Source organism: Vanellus vanellus (assembly GCF_965231255.1).
Source record: "Vanellus vanellus genome assembly, chromosome: 6".
In the NCBI taxonomy this organism is placed as follows: domain Eukaryota; kingdom Metazoa; phylum Chordata; class Aves; order Charadriiformes; family Charadriidae; genus Vanellus; species Vanellus vanellus.
In genome coordinates, this window is record NC_138911.1 from 53,520,535 (window position 1) to 53,536,288 (window position 15,754).

A 15,754-nucleotide genomic window follows, 5' to 3' on the forward strand; every position below is an offset into this window, starting at 1 on the left:
AGAAGTAAATGCCTTCTCACCCCACCCACACGCCCCAGGAGAGCAGTTTTCCCCCCACTCTCTGCCTCTGCTGCAGTAGCAGCGACATTCATTTGTCTTCAGTTAGAGTCAGGGATGTTATTGTCATGGTTGCAGGTGATGCTGCACATCTGCACATCATCACTCGTCTCTTCCTTTTAATGCTTTTACCTCTCTGGGTTGAAGCTTCACAGTGTGTCCTCTTATATAGTTGAAGCTTTGGGCTACAATTCAATCTATTTTGGCCCTGTTGATTTGGTTGTTCTGTTTGGTTTTGGAAACTTTATTCCTGTTGAGATTCTTAAAAGGGACAAATACAGAAATCTTATTAAAACAGAGCCTTGTCTAGAATAACGATGAAACCAAAACATTTAAAGAAAGTCTGCCTATCCGTCTTATTAATAATCTTTCTATCTTCTGTTCATAGAATGTTCATTGCTAATCTTTAGCTATTTACTTCAGAGAGGCTTATCTCTTGTCTTTCCTGAATATTTGCTGGTCTTGCATCTACCTATTAAGTGCACATATTCATACAGTAAATATCCCAGGAGTCAGGTTACCTACAATATTCATATTCAAAGAAGCCACAAATGTGTTCTGATTTGTTACAAAAAGATCTAATGAATTAATTCTAAATGTTATTTTATAGGTGGTACTGAGGTTATTTTCAGCAGAAGTTTCACACTATAATTGAAAGCATATGCTTATGGTTTTGGTCACAGGACAAGCGTTCAGTGCAGGTAAGAGATTACATCACCCTGCAGTAATGCTGAAGAGCCCCTGCTATGGAGTGGCTCTCCTTTTGGCTGAGAAATATACAGATTCAGAACAAAAAGGTGGCCCTCAAAATTTATCATTGATGTGCTATGATGAAAGCCCTTAGAGCACAACTGAAAACTGGGAAAACTTTTGACTTTTTCAGTGAAGCTGATAATTACTATAAAGGTCAGAAATTGGTTGTCCATCAAAAATACGTGTCTATAGGGAACAAAATGTGCCATCTATAAGCATGGTAGCCTCACTATTCTTGTTTATTTTTAAGAAAGACATTTGAGATGTGTGGCTTCTGCAGAGCTCATGAACCCAAGATCTGTTAATATTCTTAGCTATTTTTATACGTAGATTATATCCTAAACAATGCCCCCTTAATATACTTTGTTTTGCATATTTTCTTTTGTATACTCTAGTAACCATGGAAAACTCAAATACAGATCATTCTATTCTTTGAACTATAAGATATTCATTTTGGACTGTCTTTTATTCTGCTAAATTTATGCAGTCTTGAAATAACTCTGTAATTGAAAACAGTTTGCTTTATGTGATCAACCATGGAATGAATGTATATATATTATATATATATTTGCACACACTTGGTTTTTTGCCTAGAGTTTGAAAGCAAGTACTGATCGCTATACTTTCCTTCTTCAAAAGGAGTGGAAAATATTGTGTAATATTTTCCAAACAGAAGCTGGATCTACTCAGAATGCTTAGTTTTTATACTTTCCAGTAAATGGGAGAGAAAAAAAAAAAAAAAAAAAGGCATGTTTGATCAGGAGGACACAGATTTGCTAATATTTTTTATATATGGTTTCATATTCTTTTATATGCCTTCCGGTAAACTATACTTTCGATGTCAAGCAAGAAAGTCTCACTTCTTTCCAGTCTTGTATTTTCATGCTTCAGTGAACTTGCATTATTTGTGGCAATTTTCCCATGGACACAATGATTGTATATCTCATATGTCTGCAGTTTGAAGTGCTTAATAGATTCAAAATTAGCCTTGTATACCAAACTTTCTATGTGAAAGTTGGTTAATTTACAAAGACAAGTGTTATGAGAATGGAGAAGAGAGTTAGATTAGGGAAATCTGTCAGCAGAGAATGGAGTTTGAAAGTCATTAGCTACCATCATCTTTTCAAATGTTTTAGTAGTAGTAACTTTTTTTTTTGACAGCCGTCTTCTACTGCTGTATCAGTCTGACTGGAAATCATAGCAGAGTCTAGTAATTGATGCCTGTTCATCTTCCTTTTAGCTGATTAAAATCCCCTCTCTTCTTTCTGTAGTGAGAAAGACCTTTAGCCTATATTTACATGATAAAGTTCTTCTATCTTTGCGTATTATTAAAGATACTCCCTGATAGGTATGATATAGCAATATATCATACAATATAGCCTGCTGTATATGATTTTTGTTTGTTTGCTTTTACTTCCAAGTAGCTGAGCAATTACCTGTTTTGTAGATTTGTCTTTTTCTGTCCAGAAATGCTAATCCTGGATACTCACTCCATTTTCAAAGTCCTAGGTGGTCACAAAAAATGTGTTAAAAGATAAACTAGCTAAATAGCCCTAGGTTTGAACCAAACTCACTACTCCCTTCCCCCCCAGTCAAAACCCCACACATTTGACTAATCTTTTGGAGACAAACCCCATAGATTTTCACAGTTCAGTTTTTGCAAATCTGAATGCTCTATTTTAATTGTACATTTAGACTTGGAGACCATTAATGGAAGCTGCTGAGTGCTTTTAATTTGTCTTGTCTTTTTTTCACTGCATATACTATTTAGTCTGACCCTTCTTTGGGAGAAGATATTGCTGGTAGTAGCTAATTAATTGTATTTGGAACACTCTTCTAAGATGCTTGTCTCAAGAGGATATATATTTCTGGAATTAGGATTAAAGGAATGTCTGTGTTTGTAGATTGCATTCTAATATAAAGATAGTTTTGTTACTTTAAAATATGTTAGCTCTGGAGCTAGAATCCTAATAAAACAATCCATGCAAAATTCTTGGCTTTTGCATCTAGACAGTTCCTTAAGTAAATTAATTTAGGAGGTAGCTACTGAAATCTGCATGATATGCTGCAAATTGCACTTATATGGGATAAAGTCCACTTGGCTATCAGTTTTTATGTTACCCTCTACAAACAAAGAAATCACCCTTAGCTCTGAAGTTCCTGAACCACAAGTCGTGGAATGCTGGAAGGATATACTAGCTAAGTTCTGTCAATATTTGTTCTGATTTTAAAATCTTCCTTACGTATGCATTATTGGCCACTGTCAAAGTCAGGGTACTGGGCTTGATGTAGCTTTAATGCTATCTTCTGAAGAATACTGTTCTAATAATATTTTGAATTATTTGGACTTTATTCATGCATTAAACACGCCGTGAAACTCTTAAGGCACTGTGATGTAATGGAAAGTGAAAATCTGTTTCAGAGAAGGAGAAAAATTCAGTCGGATCAGAACCTAAGGCTCAAACAAGCCAAGAGTCTTTTCCCATTTGAAAACAAAATAAAACAAAACTTAACACACTCTCCATACTTACGATACATAATAAGTTATGTGAAAAAAAAATCCAAGAACAAAAATTGTTATTCAAAACTTAGTATCTTAAAGCACTTCCTAAATAGAAGTTATGGATATTTAAGGTACATTATTGCAATCGCCTGTCTGGCATGTATACAGAAAACAGAAAAAAGGATCAATAGTTGCTAAGCAGACAAAAAAAAGAGCTAAACCTTATTTCCAAACTGCATGGCTCATCAATACTAATTATAACTTAAATTACATCAGGGGTGTTTGCTAGTTCCATACACCTGTTTATAAAAAGCATGTGTATTGCTTATCTCTTTTTTTGCCTTTAACCTAACTTTTCTGTCACATCTTTCTGTACTCAGATCTGTGTATACTATACGGCTTGTATGCAAACACTTATGCAGATGAAGTACAATACAGCAAATTTTTAAGCACTTCATCTGTCCTTGAACTCACTTATATTCTTAGAAGTACTATAGGTTTGAGTCCTTAAACTGTAAGCTCTGGGACAAAGTTTTCTGCCTATTGCCTCAACAGTATCCGGGAACAACCCCCTAAATAAACAAACAGACAAAAAAAGTAATAGCTTAAATTTTGTTCTTTGTTGCTTCTATACAAAATATGGGCTCAAATCTGCATTAAAATGGAATTTTGGAAGTAGAGCACACCAAGATACACCAACCTCTGTAGCTTATTTATATGTTAAAAATATGAAATGAGGTGATAGATGTGTAAGACATTTTCAGCACTTACCTTCTTATTGTTTAGTAATGAAAATCAAAATTATGACATTAACATCTCTTTCAAGTCAGCTAACTGGTGCTGCAGCATTATGAGTCATCTCTGTAACACCGAGCTGCTTAAAAAAAAATATTTTAATGGTGATAAAAGGTATGAGGGGGATAGGCCTACAGGTCTTACTCTACCCACGAAACATGGGGAAAAGCAGTAAAAGTTCAGCATGAATTCTATGAGCTAGAAAGGTGAACTGTGTATTTTTTCAACATCTTGAGTTCTCTGCTGAAACTGCACAAGGCAGCGGTTTGAGATATTCACTGTCTGCTCTAACTGCATTGAACACAGTAGTGTATTGTATTAGCTGCTGAATAGCTAACAGAGTGACAGCATTTAGTCATCTGATACCAGATTTAGTCTGTAACCAGAAACTTATATGAGAAGTTCTTCACATGACCTTTGTTAGGACCCAAGCCTAGCAGAGCTCCTAACCTTCTCCCTTGCATTTACTGCACAGCTATGGTGCTGCTGCCACCGATGGTGACGCTCTGGGGATACCATGATAGACTGATTGTGTCAGAATCATCCCTGTGCTGTGGGGTCAGGCTGTCCAGGACAGTTTGATAAGGGCCTGTATCCTTTTCCTCAATTTAAAATGGAAGGTAATAGAGGGTTTCCTTTTCAGACTACAATGCTTCAGTTCAAACCCATCTTTCTTCTAGACAGTAGACACCATTGCAGCCTATGGCTATAGGGTAACTAATTCTCTGCTTCGTCAAGGACTATTCTGGTGGCTGAGGACAGTTGCCCAGTGGGATTACATCATATGCTGATCTTGAATGACTGTTATGAGTTCAGAAATGGAGAGGGTGACTGGAGGCACTGTTGGTACTCTGCAGCACCAACACACCACTTGCAGAACCTCTCTTCCCGTGGTCAGTGTGATTGCCATTTGTCTATAAAACTAGTTCATTTCTGGATTCCTACTGGACAATCAGGTCAGTGTAGCAACACTCTCATTTGCTTGGTTGAACTGCCACATCATCCAGGTCTTCCGTTGCCCATGTTACTGCCAAGCTGAGGTCCTCAAAGGTTCATGCGGCATAGAGTCTCATATTGTCTCTGTATAGGCAGGGGAAGAAGATCTTCATTTGAGTCCCACCACAAGGGGCTTTGTTCAGGATTATAACTCACTAATTCTGCAAGTTCTTGTTCACAAGTTCAAGGACGGTGAGCATTGTCATTGATGATTTATGGGCTCTGTGATGTAGTCTGCCAAATAAGTATGTAACATTTGTGGTTTCTAGAGCTTGGGCATCTTCACTAGGGACAAAGCAGCACTCTCTTTTCCATAGGGATTGTGGTCATTGTCAGCCTTGGAGTGTATGTCTGATTATTGATATTACTGCTTATCACTATTCCTTTTCATCATGCTGCTGTATTCAGTGTTGGCCAGTCAGGCCCTGAGCTCTTGCAGATAGGGTGTAAATGTGTCTGCAGGTACCTGGCTGCACCAAACAGACCATCAAGGGCAGTTTCCAGATCATCATGACAACTATAGTCGCCACATAGTACCATATTTGTCAGGTATGCACTAATAAAAACATAGTAATGCAGCCATAAGTTGTCTGCAACTTCATGGAGCCTTTCCAGTAGGCATGGATGCTGCAGAACAAAGCTGTTCAGGCATCCTTGATGCAGATTAACATTTAATATGTGGGCAGCGTGGATACTCCAACATAAAATAGCAGTCCAGGTGCATACCATTTGCCATCACATAGCACCTTGCTAACAGCACTTTTTCTACACTTACTCCTGGAAGCTGCAGTGAGGTATTCTTGCAGAGCCTGCCCCTGATTCATCTGGTTATCCAAATGGCAGTGCTTAAGCCAGGAGTTCCATCAGGGAAATGATGCTCAGTCCTTTTAAGCAGTTTACAGCACTTCTCTGTCTGAGAGCTGAAGGAATCAGTGGAACAACAAAAGTCAGTATCTCTCCATCAGAGGTATTTGTGGAGGTAAAGATGCTCGTGCTTGGTAGTGTTTGGAGAAGTACAGTTCACTGAAGGTTTCCTAGACACAGCCTACTAAGACACCCACATTTCAAGGACACCATCTTTGTCTAAGTACGTAGGCTACAATCATTCCTTTAGTGGCCATATCTGAGGAGAATTGCTTAGTGAGAAGCCATGGATGCAGTGACTTAGCACCTGCTGGCAGACGTGAACCCAAAAGGAATGGCATATTCCTGGGGGTAGCCTGAATGGCCTGACAGCAGGAGCATGACACTTTTTTTTGGGGGAGCATGGTACTAATTTTATGGTGTGTAGGGAGCAGAACATCACTCGCTTACCTTCAGATGGAATTCCTTGGGAGGAACAGACACCCCATCAGCCCGGTGACCATGCATGACATGACAGGGTGTAACCTAGGCGGTGACATTCTTTCTTATCAAAATAAGTACCTGTGGCTGCTGCCTTGCAAACAAAGCAGTACAAGTCACTGTACTTTGTCCTATGGACTTCCACTTTCATTCTGCATGAGTAAGATGGGGAAGAAAAATTTTCCTCGCTTGAGGAATTTTTATCCTGCCAATACTCATCGCCTTGGCTCCAGCGCACAGCACTGTGCTGGCTGGCCAGTGCTGCTTCAGGGGGCAGTGGAGAGGCTGGCGTTGGTGGCCTGCAGGCAAGGTTCCCCTGCATCCTTGGGCTGTCTCAGTGCCAGAAGAGGCCAAGACAGAGAACCGGTGGCTGGGCTGGACCCAGCCCAGAGAATTGTGGAGCAATTCTGAACGTCATCTGTAGCTCAGTGTAGCTTGGGAAACTATATTTAAATACCACCCTCATGTGTTTTTTCAATTTCTTGAAGTTGAATAAGCACTTCTTGTCATCTTATACGAAAACAACCTCTGGTAGATCATTTGCTGTCTCTTCTTGCTGCAGCTGGTGAGTATTCCTCTCAGCAAAGACAAAGGCATGAAAGTGGCATTTTTAAACCTCGATAGAGGTCCTTGTCTCTTCATATGTGTGTGTACGGTATCTTGCCAAAGGTGCATGTAAATGAGGTGGCTGCACTAAAGTTTGTTAGTCATGTGTTTTGGTAAGATGATGGGGCAGGGTGTGCAGGTATCAGGATATGACCCACGGGATTGAAAGGGCACCTGAAGTCACGAGACGACCCCATTCTTTGCAGGATAAAAAGCCTAAACAGCTGACTTCTTGCATAGATTGTGCCCGTGCAAGGCCAAGGCCCCGGTGTGAACTATTCTCTAGTCTCTGCCCATATTATGCCACCTGGGAAACAATTTATTTTGTCCCAGAGCAAAAGCTGAATGTAAAATAATACAAATGCAGTGGTGGAAGTTCAGGGAGCCTGTGCAAGACATGTCACGCTAACAGGCAGCGCTATCTGAAATGGCTGCTTTGGAACTGGTAATTGCTTTCTGTTATTTTTTCTTAGTATACTGGGAGAAAATAAACGTTGTATGTCTTTTTTGCAAGTAAACAAGATTGCATCAAAGATACATTGATTTTATCATCAGTTTCTCATCCTGACACAATCTGCAGGATCTTGAGTATAGGCTAGCTGCTTCAAGCAGCAGAGAGAACTCTAATGGCAACTAATTTAAATTTCTATTTGCAGCCTTCATCTAACGGTGCATAAACTTCAAAGGCAAATGCCCTGTATTTCAAAAGTAAAATTTAATCTTAATTTGCTGGATGAGCCGCTGTCTGAAAATACACAAAGCACTTCCTCTTTGGAATGATACACAAAGCACTTCTGTGCTTTGAAATGATTCATAGCAGATGGGGAGAAAAAGGATCATTAATTGATTCGTCAAATAAAACATCACAAGTATAATCGACAGACCCAATTGGAAAATCAAATGGAGTAAATTTTCAGAGAAGTTTGTGTGTTTCACAGAAGTCTCTTAGCAGAATCTGAAATCAGCTTGATGATTAAGCAACAGGTCATTTTAAACCATGTTTACATTAACAGACCTCTGTAACCATACTCATACTAGGGCAAGGCATAGTACACAAAGGGTTTGTTAGATTATAATTAGTTTAGATTACTTTCCATTATGTATCAGTAAAGGCAGCCCGTGGGCTGGCTCATGTCTCAAGTTACCCTGCTGTTCCTGTTGGTGCAGCAGGAGCTGTCTGCGTGACGGTATCTAAAAAAACCTGCCCAGCAGTGTTGAATGGTGACCCCTGCACTTTTTTTGGCCAATGAACCTGTACATGCCCACACCCATTCTTATTATCAAACTTTAAACTGAAAATAGGACAAAAGTGATATAAACAATGCAAGATTGTGTTTCGTAAGCGTCTTTGGGCTCCTTGCAAGCAAGTCTCTAGATGGCACTTCGAAAAGTCACTGCATCAAACCGTATTCTTATGAGTGTATCGTGACCACTGCAGAAACAGACCTGTGATCTGTGATATCAGCAACTGGCATTAACTGCTTTGCAGCCTTCAAGCCGACTTGTTTGTTACTCTTACCTGCAGCACTTTCTACAGGCTGTTTATTCTCAGGTGATCCCTCTTTAAAACCACAGAAATACTATATGTTTTTAGTTTCGTTTCATGAATTTATTTGACACATGTAAAGGCAAAGCAGTCACGCTGACACTTTTTAAGGATGTTTTAATCCTTTCGTCATTATTGTGTAATTTTTTTGATTCATTTTTATCTGGTGTGGTTTAGCACAGCGATACGGACACACCCACTGCATCTCAAAGTGTAATCTTTCTGACACTTAAATGACATTTTTCCATTTTCTTGGGTAATGAATAATTTACAGTGTGGGCCTGAAAAGAATCTATGCTCATATTTAAATATCTGCAAAATTTACAGATTCACTTTTTCATTCTGAAAGCTCTAAAGTAATACAAAATGTTTCACTTACTGCACTTCCTTCTTTATCTCTAAAGACACTATGCTCTGCAAATTGTAAAAATGCTTTATAAACTATAGGTCAATCAGCAATTTAATGTAAGGATACATAACTTTGCAAGGCTAGTTGGTGGTTCCGCTGTCTAAAAGTTAAGGAGGAAATAATTAGAAAAATTATGCTTAATCCAAGCCTATCCATAATATTAAAAGGGTGTGTGTGTATATATCTCTACATGTAGGTGTAGGTATTGAGGTTCAGAGGAGTCTGTATCTTACAGGTCTAGGAAACCATTTGTGCATTTATTGTGTTTTATGATTTCTGAAGTTAATTTTGTCTCAGACTGAGAACAGGAAAAGCTCATTTAAGGTTGCAAATTGAGAGAGAGTTTAAAGAACAATTGAGAGATACAGCAAGTATATAAATTAAGAAGAGCTAATGAGAGGCGAGAAGGCATCCAAACTCCTGTATTGCCAAAGGATGCTGTCAGACAAACCGGGGAAGCAAGCCCTACAAAGGTCAACCCAGCTTGGGGTTGTGGAGATAGAGCTTGGGGAGGAAAAAAGCAGAGTTGGAGGCCCACTGTAGACAAAAGAAAGAGGGGGGAAACAAGAAACAGCCCAAGACATGCAAACAACAGGGTGTGCAAAGAGGAGCAAGAATGCTGCCAGAGTGTGCAGGGATGAAACAAGGAAAGCCAAGGCCACCTTGGAACTAAAGCTGGCAAGGGATGTCAAGCTCAACAGGAGGGGCTTCTTCAGGTATGTTGGAGGCAAAAGGATGACCAGAGAAGCTGTGGGCCCACTGTTGAATGAGACAGGAGCCATGGTGATGGAGGATGCGGAGAAGGCGGAGTTATTGAATGCCTTCTTTGTGTCGGTCTTTACTTCCCGGCTGAGCCCTCAGAAGTCCCAGGCCCTGGAGAAAGTAACAGGGAAAGAGGAAGACTTCCCCTGGGTTGGGGAGGATCAAGTGAGGGACCAGTTAGGTCAATTAGATATTCACAAGTCCATGGGCCCTGATGGGATGCACCCTGGAGTACTGAGGGAGCTGGCAGAGGTCATTGCTGGGCTACTCTCCACTATCTTTGAAAGGTCCTGGAGAACAGGTGAGGCGCCTGAGGACTGGAGGAAAGCCAATGTCACTCCGGTCTTCAAAAAGGGCAAGAAGGAGGACCCGGGGAACTACAGGCCGGTCAGCCTCACCTCCATCCCTGGAAAGATGATGGAACAGCTTGTTCTGGGTGTCATCTCAAGGCACATGGAGGAAGAGAAGGCTATCAGAAGTACTCAGCATGGATTCACCAAAGGGAAATCATGCCTGACTAATCTGGTAGCCTTCTATGATGGTGTGACTGGATGGATAGATGAGGGAAGAGCGGTAGATGTGGTCTACCTTGACTTCAGCAAGGCATTCGACACAGTCTCCCACAGCATCCTCATAGGGAAGCTTAGGAAGAGTGGGTTAGATGAATGGACAGTAAGGTGGATAGAAAACTGGTTGCAAGACAGAGCTCAGAGAGTTGTGGTTAGGGGCACAGAGTCTAGTTGGAGGTCAGTGACGAGTGGTGTTCCCCAGGGGTCAGTACTGGGTCCAGTCCTGTTCAATATATTCATCAACGACTTGGATGAGGGGATAGAGTGCACCCGCAGCAAGTTTGCTGATGATACAAAGCTGGGAGGGGTGGCTGACACACCAGAAGGCTGTGCTGCCATACAGAGAGACCTGGACAGGCTGGAGAGTTGGGCGGAGAGGAATCTTATGAAATTCAATAAGAGCAAGTGTAGGGTGCTGCACCTGGGGAGGAATAACCCCATGCAGCAGTACAGGTTGGGGGCTGACCTGCTGGAGAGCAGCTCTGTAGAAAGAGACCTGGGAGTCCTGGTGGACAACAGGATGACCATGAGCCAGCAATGTGCCCTTGTGGCCAAGAAGGCGAATGGCATCCTGGGGTGCATCAAGAAGAGTGTGGCCAGCAGGTCAAGGGAGGTCATCCTCCCCCTCTACTCTGCCTTGGTGAGGCCGCACCTGGAGTACTGTGTCCAGTTCTGGGCTCCCCAGCTCAAGAAGGACAGGGAACTGCTGGAGAGGGTGCAGCATAGGGCTACCAAGATGATTAGGGGACTGGAACACCTCTCTTATGAAGAAAGACTGAGGGAATTGGGTCTCTTTAGTCTGGAAAAAAGACGGTTGAGGGGGAACCTGATCCATGCTTATAAATACTTAAAGGGTGGGTACCAGGAGGATGGGGCCAGGCTCTTTTTGGTGGTGCCCAGTGACAGGACAAGAGGTAACGGGCACAAACTTGAGTATAGGAAGTTCCACCTAAACATGAGGAGGAACTTCTTTACTTTGAGGGTGGTAGAGCACTGGAACAGGCTGCCCAGGGAGGTGGTGGAGTCTCCATCTCTGGAGACATTCAAAACCCACCTGGACGCGTTCCTGTGCAACCTGCTCTAAGGTGTCCCTGCTCTGGCAGGGGGGTTGGACTAGATGATCCTCTGTCCATCATAGAAATCATAGAATCATAGAATGGTTTAGGTTGGAAAGGACCTTGAAGATCTGGAACTGCATTTTTGTTGCTTCGTGTTGGGTTGCAGATTATTTGGCAAAGGTGGATGGTATTGGTCACTTTTCCCAAGCATTACTGTTGAATATTTAACTCTTACCTTGATATACAGTAACTAACTTTGTTACCAAACAAGGCTTAAAGATAGAAACTAGTGAATCTCTAAGCAGTATGACAGGCAAGGGTACACCCGTTGAAAGCAGCAGGTTTTTTTAACAGGATAAAATAACATTCCTCTCAACATGCCTTTTTCCTAGCATGAGTTGTGGGATTCAGGGGAAATAGAGCATATTCTTTACAATCAGTTATAATGACGAGTCTTAGAACCAGTCCCGTTCCAACTGCCTCAGCAAAGATCAGCACCTCATTGCACACAGTTGTCACCTGTACTCAACTAGTGCGCTGAGAACAGCATGTAGAAATGGGTAATGACTTAGAGCTTCACGTGGCAACAATTGATCACAATTTCTGAATAAAAAAAATATTCACCGTTCAATTCTGGCCTTCCCAAAATTGTTGTTGTCAACGTAATGGGATATTTTCCAAATCAGCTGGGCCAAATTAATCAAGCTGTATGTATCTGCTTAACTCTACTGGAACGGTGCTACACAGATATATACTAAATGAAGATGTCACCTAACAATTTTACGTTACTTATTAAAACCAGCCCCAAGATCCATTTAGAACTTTTACCAAAGCTGGTACATATCTGTACTTCCTGACTGCCACTTTGATACAAATAAATGTTTTTTTCTGAGTGCATATATCTTTTTAATATAATGTCATTTCAATACAATATGGTTTCTGACAATTTAATTCATTATTCTGAACTACTGATATGGTGTAGGCCATACTGCCAGTATTGTCTGATCACACAGCTCCCTACATAGTTCTTATAGATCATTCTTGTACATTATCATCTCTTTCCAGCTTTGAAGTTCCATCATCCTTGTCAAGATTTGGAAGAGCATCTCAGCAAATGGCAGTGCCCGCAAATTAGTAGTGGGTAAGTGCCATTTTAATGTATCGGACAGCAATATATTTTAATATTTATTCATTTAAGTTCAGTATGTAAAACTCAAAGTACACATGAAATACATTGAGTCTTCGTGTAAACCTCTAAAAAGAAAAGTATTTATTATGCTTCTAATGTGGAACCAAATGTTTAAGAAAATGTTCTTTAAGAGTGATCTTGACACTTTAGTGCTATGAAGCTTTACCATATTGGTTGTTGGTATTGTAAGTCAGGGAGTCTGATGTGAGCAACATGACTTAGAACAAGTTTTTTTGAATGCTTTGAGTATGAAGTTTGTCATTACGCAGCCAGTAAATCAACTGTTTTTCAAATGCTGGTTATACAGGATTATATCTAATCTGCTTTAGAGGTTCATTCCATTAAAGGCAACCCAGACTGGAAAGCCAGATCTTAGGGTCCCTTAGTGAGGTGACACCACATAGGATGCCGTCAGGTACAACAGCCATCTCATAAGCTCTGTTAGCATCTTCTCTTAAGGGCTTTTTAACACTTCCCCTGCACCCTGTCTTTGTCTGTATCATGATCCAACATACCCTCATGAGATAACTGATACTTACTGTTAACTGAAACTATCCCAGAACAAAATGAAAGAAGCTGAAAAACCTCTGCCAGGGGAAAGACCCTGATAACTGATTTACAGCTGTATGAGACCGTTTAGTTAGAGTGCTGCTTGAGGGCCCCATGAAGCCAGTCTGTATGCTTCAGTAGACATGCTAATGGGTCAAAGTGGAGAAGATGCTGTAAGACCTGAGTTATCTTGGTGCTTCTCCCCTGTCATTCCAAACTGGCCACGCTCATGATGGCTCCAGTGATTTTCCAGGAGGTCCTAGAGATGGTTGGGGAATATAAACCTGATGATGCCCCCTAGCATAGGGAAATAACATACTGCACAGAAACTAGCCATTCCTGATGAAGTATAATAGCAAAAGCTAGGTTATACTATGAACATCTAACAGTTTTTATCATCTATCCAATTTTAGCAACTAATAAAGAAAAACAGCAGCATAATGTATTACTGATGTTGTATAGCAAATACACTGGTCTAAAGTTATAACTCAGAATGTTAATCCTGTTGGATTTTCCCTGTAGTTATACAAAATCATCACAGCAACTTTAGTGATAGCAAATGGTCATAAGGTGAGTTTTATCTCTCATCTGAAGGAGATGAGTCAGTCTGCTTTTACACAAAGTTAATGTTTAAATTATTCACTTCCTAGCCAGTCATCAACAATATATGTTGCTTTGCAGCTAGGGATCAGGTTCACAAATAGGAGCTACGAGCCCAAGTGTTTCTGTAAGGTACTTACAGCCAACATTTTGGCACTACTAATATTCACAGTCCTGTAGCTTGTTAGCCGCTTGCTGTCATATGAACCTAAAACTTTTCGGCACCTTAATGTTTGCTGATAAGATCCCGTAGGTGCTTCCATTTCTGCTACAGGCCACACACTTTATGAGAAGAGAATCAGGCTTGCCCGACATCAGACCAGGGCAATTTGGTGATAACATACCTAGCTGAAGATAGCTTTTGTCTGAAACTAGTTTCCTGAACTTCAGACTGCCTTTCAAATCCAAGTAAGCTATTAGTTCTTAAGGCCATAAACCTACAGATGATTTAAATAGTTTCAAAGGTGCTCAGAAATAAAGAAAAACAATCTGAAAGAATCTAATTAAGAAACCTGGCATCTTTTATTAGGATCACTGTATTTAATTTGAAACCTCTTGAATGAATCATTCCAGACCGGTGTTAGAAATTCTCTTTGCAGTAAGAATAACATCTCTTAAATTGACGCTTATAGGCTTGGATTAGAGCTCAGCTACATTTCTAAATCCAATTTCTTGTTATCTTTAAAGTGTGAGTTTGGAATTGTTCGTGATTTTGTAATGAAGACTATTTTTTGTGCAGCATACAGAGTGATAATGTAAAAGCAGAAAAGATGAGAAGAGTTAGAAAGTAGTTAAAATTCAGAAAAAAAATCCAAATTTATTTCTTTTGGCTGACAATGTTATATAAAGATTTCAGAATTAAGAATAGATAAAAAGCTTACTCTACATTTCAGTGCACTCAACTTAGCCTCTCAGAATTCTGCAAGCTTTGGGAAACATGTTGGACAGACAACCTATATAATTTCAGTTAAAACATATCACTGCTCTTACTTCAAGTTAATTAAGGAATGGGTTGCTCAGAGGTATAAATTTTCACAATAAAGTGTTTCACTTATATTACACTCCACTGTGAGAGTGAAACTTTGTACTATCATAGTTATAGTACAAAAACTGTGGACCTGTAACAGAAAAGTTAACTTTTGCTAGAAGGTTGTAACACCTCATTGTACATTAATTTACTGGCATCTTTTTAAAAAAGCAGCACAGATTCTATCATATTTATTACTTCTTATGAATGACATCAAGAATGGCTTCTTCTGAATCAAAGAGAAACTTGGAGGTTGGTAATCTGATTCATTGGAGTATGGTTTAGTTTCTTTACTTAAAAGTGACCAAGGTTAAAATTATAAGCAGCCAAGTTATTTTACCCTGTGCTATCTTTCACTTTTTTCCTAATAGTGATGTAATAAGCCCTTTTTAGTTATTAGGTAGTTTAAGTTGAGGAAAAAACTTTGTGTGAACGTTGACTAGGTTGCAGAAAAAAGATATCTTAAATCTCCAAAAGTTATTAAAAGAGTCAGATTTGCTTGTAATTAGGGTATTTATCTCTGCTGCTACTCCAGATTGGATGAAAAGTGACTTAAACATCTATATGTCTGCTTTCCCAGTGGAAGAATAGCCATGGGAGTATTCACTTCTGTGTAATTAATATTTGAAAGTGTAATACGTGTGGAATGTATTAAAAGGACATTTTTCTGAATATAGTTCTCTCTTTACCACAAGATCGCATTGCTGATTGTCTAAAAGCACTTTGAACAGAGAAGTAATATTACAGATTATAGCTTGGTAGTTTAATTCATTTGTGCTTTTGCAGTTTTAAAGTTACAATGAGTTTTGGAAAAATGAATACTCTAGGAAACGAATATTTATCAGGGAGGAAAGAAATCTGTTTCTTACATTACAGGCCAGCAAAACTTTGCATTTTATCCCGAACGTTAAAGTGCATGACTAGCTAATTTATTGAAAGATTCAGTTTGCATTTAGTCATAAAATGTCAGTGAAATAACCTTTTGACTTTG

At 39.8% G+C, this 15,754-nt stretch overlaps 1 protein-coding gene across 3 annotated transcripts in view; it reads left to right on the plus strand.

The window, feature by feature from the left end:
* The window catches only part of DGLUCY (D-glutamate cyclase), a 49,553-nt gene that overhangs the window by 8,131 nt on the left and 25,668 nt on the right, over nucleotides 1-15,754 (plus strand). For all 3 annotated transcript variants that reach the window (XM_082485438.1, XM_082485440.1, XM_082485439.1), the window contains exon 2: nucleotides 12,464-12,539. The gene's annotated coding sequence lies outside the window, so the exon portion shown is untranslated. The remainder of the gene's footprint in view (nucleotides 1-12,463; nucleotides 12,540-15,754) is intronic.